This window comes from Haplochromis burtoni, unplaced genomic scaffold (genome assembly GCF_018398535.1).
Source record: "Haplochromis burtoni strain Fernald_Lab_line unplaced genomic scaffold, NCSU_Asbu1 Contig_1132, whole genome shotgun sequence".
Taxonomy (NCBI): Eukaryota; Metazoa; Chordata; class Actinopteri; order Cichliformes; family Cichlidae; genus Haplochromis; species Haplochromis burtoni.
This window is the reverse complement of record NW_024583493.1, coordinates 1-5,795: the sequence shown is the minus strand read 5'-3', so window position 1 is coordinate 5,795 and position 5,795 is coordinate 1. Positions and strand designations below refer to the sequence as shown.

The 5,795-nt window shown below is 38.4% G+C and overlaps 1 long non-coding RNA gene across 1 annotated transcript; it reads left to right on the top strand.

The window, feature by feature from the left end:
• Positions 1-6: 6 nt before the first annotated feature.
• On the top strand, positions 7-5,788 carry LOC121813090. The gene is made up of 5 exons (XR_006053504.1): positions 7-183; positions 540-628; positions 749-833; positions 1,164-3,194; positions 5,640-5,788. It is a non-coding gene; the product is annotated as an uncharacterized LOC121813090 (long non-coding RNA).
• Positions 5,789-5,795: the final 7 nt, after the last annotated feature.

Sequence of the window (5,795 nt, the reverse complement as noted above, 5' to 3'; positions counted from 1 at the left end):
TTGCTACTCCTGTTGCTACAACTACAACTCCAACAGATACTACCATTGCTACTCCTGTTGCTACAACTAAAACTCCAACAGATACCACCATTGCTACTCCTGTTGCTACAACTAGAACAGATACTACCATTTCTACTCCTCTTATTACAACTCCACCAACTGACATCAGACTTTCTATGAAAGGTACAATCTGTTGTAATCTACATAGCTTGATAGAATGAAAGAAATTAGAACAGAGTAGCCTTTATCGTCATCGCTTCCAGGGGTGGCAGAAGGCAGCCAATGATTTTATTGGGCAGTGTTAATACCCTCTGCGTAGCTTTCCTGTTCTCAGTTGTGGCGCCTGCTTCCCAAACACCTGGGCAGCAGGAGAGTACACTCTCCACTGAGGAGCGGTAGCAGGCCAGAAGCAGCTTCTGGTCTTATATAAGTCTTATCCTTATCAAGTCCATCAATACAGTTCATTTCTGTTTGATACAAAACTGAAGAATTTTTTTAAAGATGAAAATAATTATTATTATTTCATTTGCCATTTCCAGATGTGCAGAAGAGGACTGTAGTGAGGCTGAGAATGAAAAGCAGTCCTGATCTGACAGATCCAAACATCAGGGATCAAGGGCTGCAGCAGGTACAGGAAACAGATGTGTTTGCTCTGCTTTTAAACACCTCTACTCCATTTTCTTATCAGCTCTCAGCAACTCAAGCAACAAATGACACCATTTTCTTTTTTTATATGTTGTGTATTAAGCTGGAGGCCTCTCTTCAAAGTCAGGTCTCTGGTGTTGTTAGTCTGCGTTGGAGGCACATCAGCTGTTAAAAGCAACAAAAGGAAGGTACGGATCCTAAATAACATATTTACACCATGTCATAAGTGACCCATATATGGTTATGTTTTATTTTATCCATATGCTAAATAAAGAAGTTTTCTGTAAGTAGAAGAAGCAAAATTTCATGGCTTGTTTTATGTTTTGATTAATTCAGCGTCTAATCTAAAATGAGCTACAGATCTGTTTAGAATTCACTAATATCCTATCTGATATTAACAAGTGGTGGATAATCCTTGAGGCCAGGATGAGGGACTTTTTTAGGTTTTACAGCACCTGTTTTCAGAGAAAAAACATAAATAATTTCATAATATCAGGTTCACCAATCTTGTTTTCCAGCGGCAGATACGTGTGTGGAGGACAGCGATTTACTCTAAAAGAGGACTGCCGAGAAGATCTGACATCAGGAGCAGGAAAGCTATGATGATGTTTGCAAACCTTTAGCTTGCATTCTTAATTATTTTGAGTGGATTTAGATACAAATGTTTAATTACTACAGTGGCTATATTTTATGTTTTACTTTGATTGATTTGCTGTTTCTCTAAACTGTTAATGCAATACTATAACCAGAAATGAAAAGTTGTTTTGGAAGATTTTAGTGTTGATATTTATGTTTATGAAAGTTATATGTCACTTCATTTGACTTTCACAGACTTTCCCACAGGAACCAGTCACCACACCAGCACAACAAACCTGCAGTTCAGTGATATGAGATGCAGATGAGTTGTGACTTAAAAGACTTGTGCAAGAACCATAGACTGAATTTAAATAAGAACATTGCATCAGCATGAATATAAATGAAAAGCAAAGCAAATGACGTGTTTTACACCTGCATGCTTTCACATGTCCAGAATTTCAAGGAAAAAGTACATTTCAAGGATGAAGTTTAAGGATCAAGTTGAGACATACTTCCTGTATGATGTATTACTTGTGGGCAACTTTACCCTTATACAACCTGGCCTTGAGGGGTGTATAGATGACTCAATAACCGAAAAAAAACAAGCCCAAATCAGTAAGCTTTCACCACCTTCTTTGACAGTTAGATGTTAAGTTCAATGTCACTGGGATTTGAACTAATTCCTGATTTTTAGTAGCTGCACCTATGTCATGAATTTAAAAATACTCATTCTCAAGTTATCGTGTTTACATAATTTTCTGAAAACTTTGTGCTTGACTTTTACTTCAAGGTCACTAGGTTTCAAACTCGTCAGAAACGTTTCGTACATGCACCTATGATATCAGTTTGGAAATCGGATGCAGCATCATTTTCAAGTTATCATGTTCAGAAACCTGGGTGTCCACGCTACCAGCCACCCCATCCACCTGCATGGCCGCGTGACGACAAAACCCCGTCAGCCTTTTACAGCTGAGGGGTAAAAACCTTTCACGAGAAAGAAAAATGGATGCAAAAATTTCATTCTGCATTTAAACTGATACATATTACAGATCCTGTTCTATGGGGTTATAATGAATTCAGTCTACAATAGAGGGGGATTCATTTGGGATTCATTTGTACATTTGTCAACTCGCTTCCACTTAACATTAAACTCATCACTGTACTTATTAATCTCATGGATTGTTGGCTTTTCTCACATCTGACTGAAACCTGAATTCTTCTCACAGTCTGTGATGCATGTGTTGATGATCCTAACAACAAAATGAAGTAGAAAATATTATGGAGCCTGATCTGGGCTGTTGCATGATTTTGGCTTAGAAATAAATTAATATTATGTCATACTGAAATATAATTAACTTGTAGGTTTTTGTGACAGTAATAATCGTTGTACAGAAGTGAAAAACAGACTATTAAAATTTTCTACACCAGCATTACATTCTTCACCACTAGATGGAGACAGTCACCAGTGTGTGTGAGTGCGTCTATGTGGTATGGATTGACATTTGACCTGGCACTGTACCTGGGCTCTGGGGACATTTCGACTTTTTGCTGTGTATTCATGTGTCCCCCTAAAACATGACTTGTAAATGCATTTTTAAGTGTCTAAATAATAATTTTTTCTACTTCTTATGAGGTCACTATTTATCTTTTGACGTGTATTTGCTTAAACTGTAGTGTAAATTCATTTATTAAACTCTAATTAAAAGATTTTCTGATTTTCTTAAAAGTCCACCTATACCCCTCACCTGATTTTTGTGTATTCCAATGTATTGCACAGCGACGTTTCGAGTTAGAGTGGATGTGTGTAAGTACTGCAATTTAATACACATTTTCAATACACACGGCCGGAAGTCATTGTGATTGGTAGGCTATATATATAGGCGGTACCTACAGGAAACAGCGCCACGACTTCGCGCGTGCCCTTTAACAAGTATATGTCGACGGCAATACGAAGACGGATTAAAAACACAAAGGTAAGCCTTTTTTAATGTAAAATGCACCATGACTTTAATACTAGTGATGGGCAGATGAAGCTTCATGAAGCACTGAAGCTTTTCATCCAATTGGTTCTCAATTGTCACCCCAGCGCAAAGCTTCTTGAAGCTTCATTTGCTCTAGTAGGACACCTACTGGACGTAAAAATATTAGTTGGCATGAATTTGAAGAGTGTGGCCTTTTGCACACAGCCTGTAAATGTCAACAACAAAAGGAGTGTGTAAAACATGTATATTGTAGTGATGGCAGTATACTGTGTATATTTATACTGGCAGTATGGAAAATGATTATTTGGAAATGCTTAAAATGGAAATGATCATTTACTGTGAGGTGAGGTGTGGTTGGGGTGTGGACAGTAGTTGTGCTTTTGTAACGTTGAGGTATGGACAGCTACACACTGAGGCTTTGAGCCTCAGTCCTGCCTGTTCACATTTTATTCTGTAAAAACTAAATTTTCACTGCTTTTATGACCTTTTTAGTGGGGAGAACATAGCTAGGATTTAATGATTTAACAAATCTTTTGAATCCTTTGTCCTATTGCACCATCAGTATTATGAAAATACATCTTCTGTAGAAATTTACATACCTTGTTGGGAGGAATAAGATCAAAAATGTTTCTCTCCTCACTCTCATAAACCTCCAAACTGTCTCCAAACTCTCACTAACCGCAACTCTCCATCAAACACCCACATTTTGAATGAAGTCTGAGGGGTTTATATCGCTGTCATATCTCGCGGCAAAGTTCGAACCACTTCATGAACCAGTCACGTGGTACAGCCGGGCAGCGAGGCTTCGGACGTCATCATTTTCAGCTCCTCCCATAAATGAAGCAAGCCTCGATACGCGCATCGCGGAAACGCCCCCTCATTACTCGACACAAGCTTCGAAGCCTCGATACAGAACGTCACATCACTATTCAGTGGCGTCGTTAGGCCTATTTTAGGGGTGCTGAAGCCTCCCTAAAATATTCTTAAGCCCCCCTAAATAATTTGTGGGGTTTTTTTTTTTTTTTTTTTTTTAACTTATTCGATTCTTTTTTACAGAACTTGCAGACAAATTCAATATAAAGATGCAGGAATATGAGTTTAAAGAAATAATAATATAAACCTGTCGCTATTCACATAAATATGATCATAACTCGGTTGGTCCCTTTCACTTTACACTGTTAAGGTAGCGTCAGTGCTTCGTTATCCAATCCGTTCCAGTTGTTCACAGGGGACATCCACATTACTGAAAATCCAGTCCTCGTTTTCACTGCTACTTTACACTCCGCTCGTATACACCTGCGGACACACTAGCGTACATGCGGCAAACAGCAAGAAATCATGGATATACGCAAGTTTTTCAAGAAAGTAAGTCTTCATCACTGGCTGGTAGTAACAATTAGTTAGCTCCACACAGAGTGATTGACCGATTGACCGATTTGCCACTCTTAAAAACAGACGTCATTCTTTGATGCTTCCACCCACCAAGTAACTGGTGATTGCAGCCATAAAAATGATGTACTTTTTTATTTTCAGTTTTTTTCTTGTTATTGATGCAGCAAACACATTTCTTCTGTTTTCTTGTTGTACTGTATTATAAAACAGACAATTGGTATAGATCTATTGGTGGCCTAGGATGTTTAATCTGTCCAAAAAAAGTAGGAAAACAATTTCTCAGTCTTGTTTTCTCTTCGTGAAATTTTGTGCTCATTCACTACGTTCGTTCATATCGTGTGCATCTCTTGGGGGCTAAGCCCCCCCTGTCCTTAAAACCTAGTGAAGCCCCTGTCACTATTTAATACTATATGAAATTATAGGTGCACAGGCCTATATTAAACTGGTTTAATTTATGCTTTATGGACTGTTAGTTAGTCTTTGAAGAAGTAAAACGGCCCCAGCGTTTGTCATTGAGTAAATAAAATAGGGCTGACGACTAACCGCGTCAACGCGATAAAGCGGGCTAACTCGTGTTAGGATTTACTCGGTGTTAAAGCATTATTGTGGCTTAAACGCGACTAACGCGATTAACAATTAAACCAGCGCAGTCTGAGTCAAAATCCCTGATGTCGCTGTCAGCTAATTTCGGGCAGTTTGTCCAATGTCTGTCCATTCTGCTGACAGCCCTAAAATAGAAGCAAGGGGTATAAGTGTATTTAGTCATGTATTTATTTATATGCCTGAAGAAAAAACTTCTTACAGTTTTGATGCCTAAGCTTTCTCAGTACTTGTATCACTCTCTGCAGTCGCCATTACAGAAATGTCACATGTCGCCATTTTGAGTACTAGGCCTTTAACATTTTAAAAGAAGGCATAAATTAGGACTATGAATAAGTCAGCTGTGTTTATGCTATAAACTACACTACTGCTAGTTCTGCTACTACTGATGATGATGACAATGAAGACAATAATCGTAATACTTTATATGCTTTGGTAATACAGCCAATCAAAACGTACAGGAGAACATGCGAAGGAGACGCATTCCTCCACGGGAGGATGCAGTCTGTCATGTTTCTGCTGGAAGGGACAAACTGGGACTTGATATCCACTACATAAATGCCTTCAAAGGTAAGTTGGTCTTTAGTTTGGATTAGATTT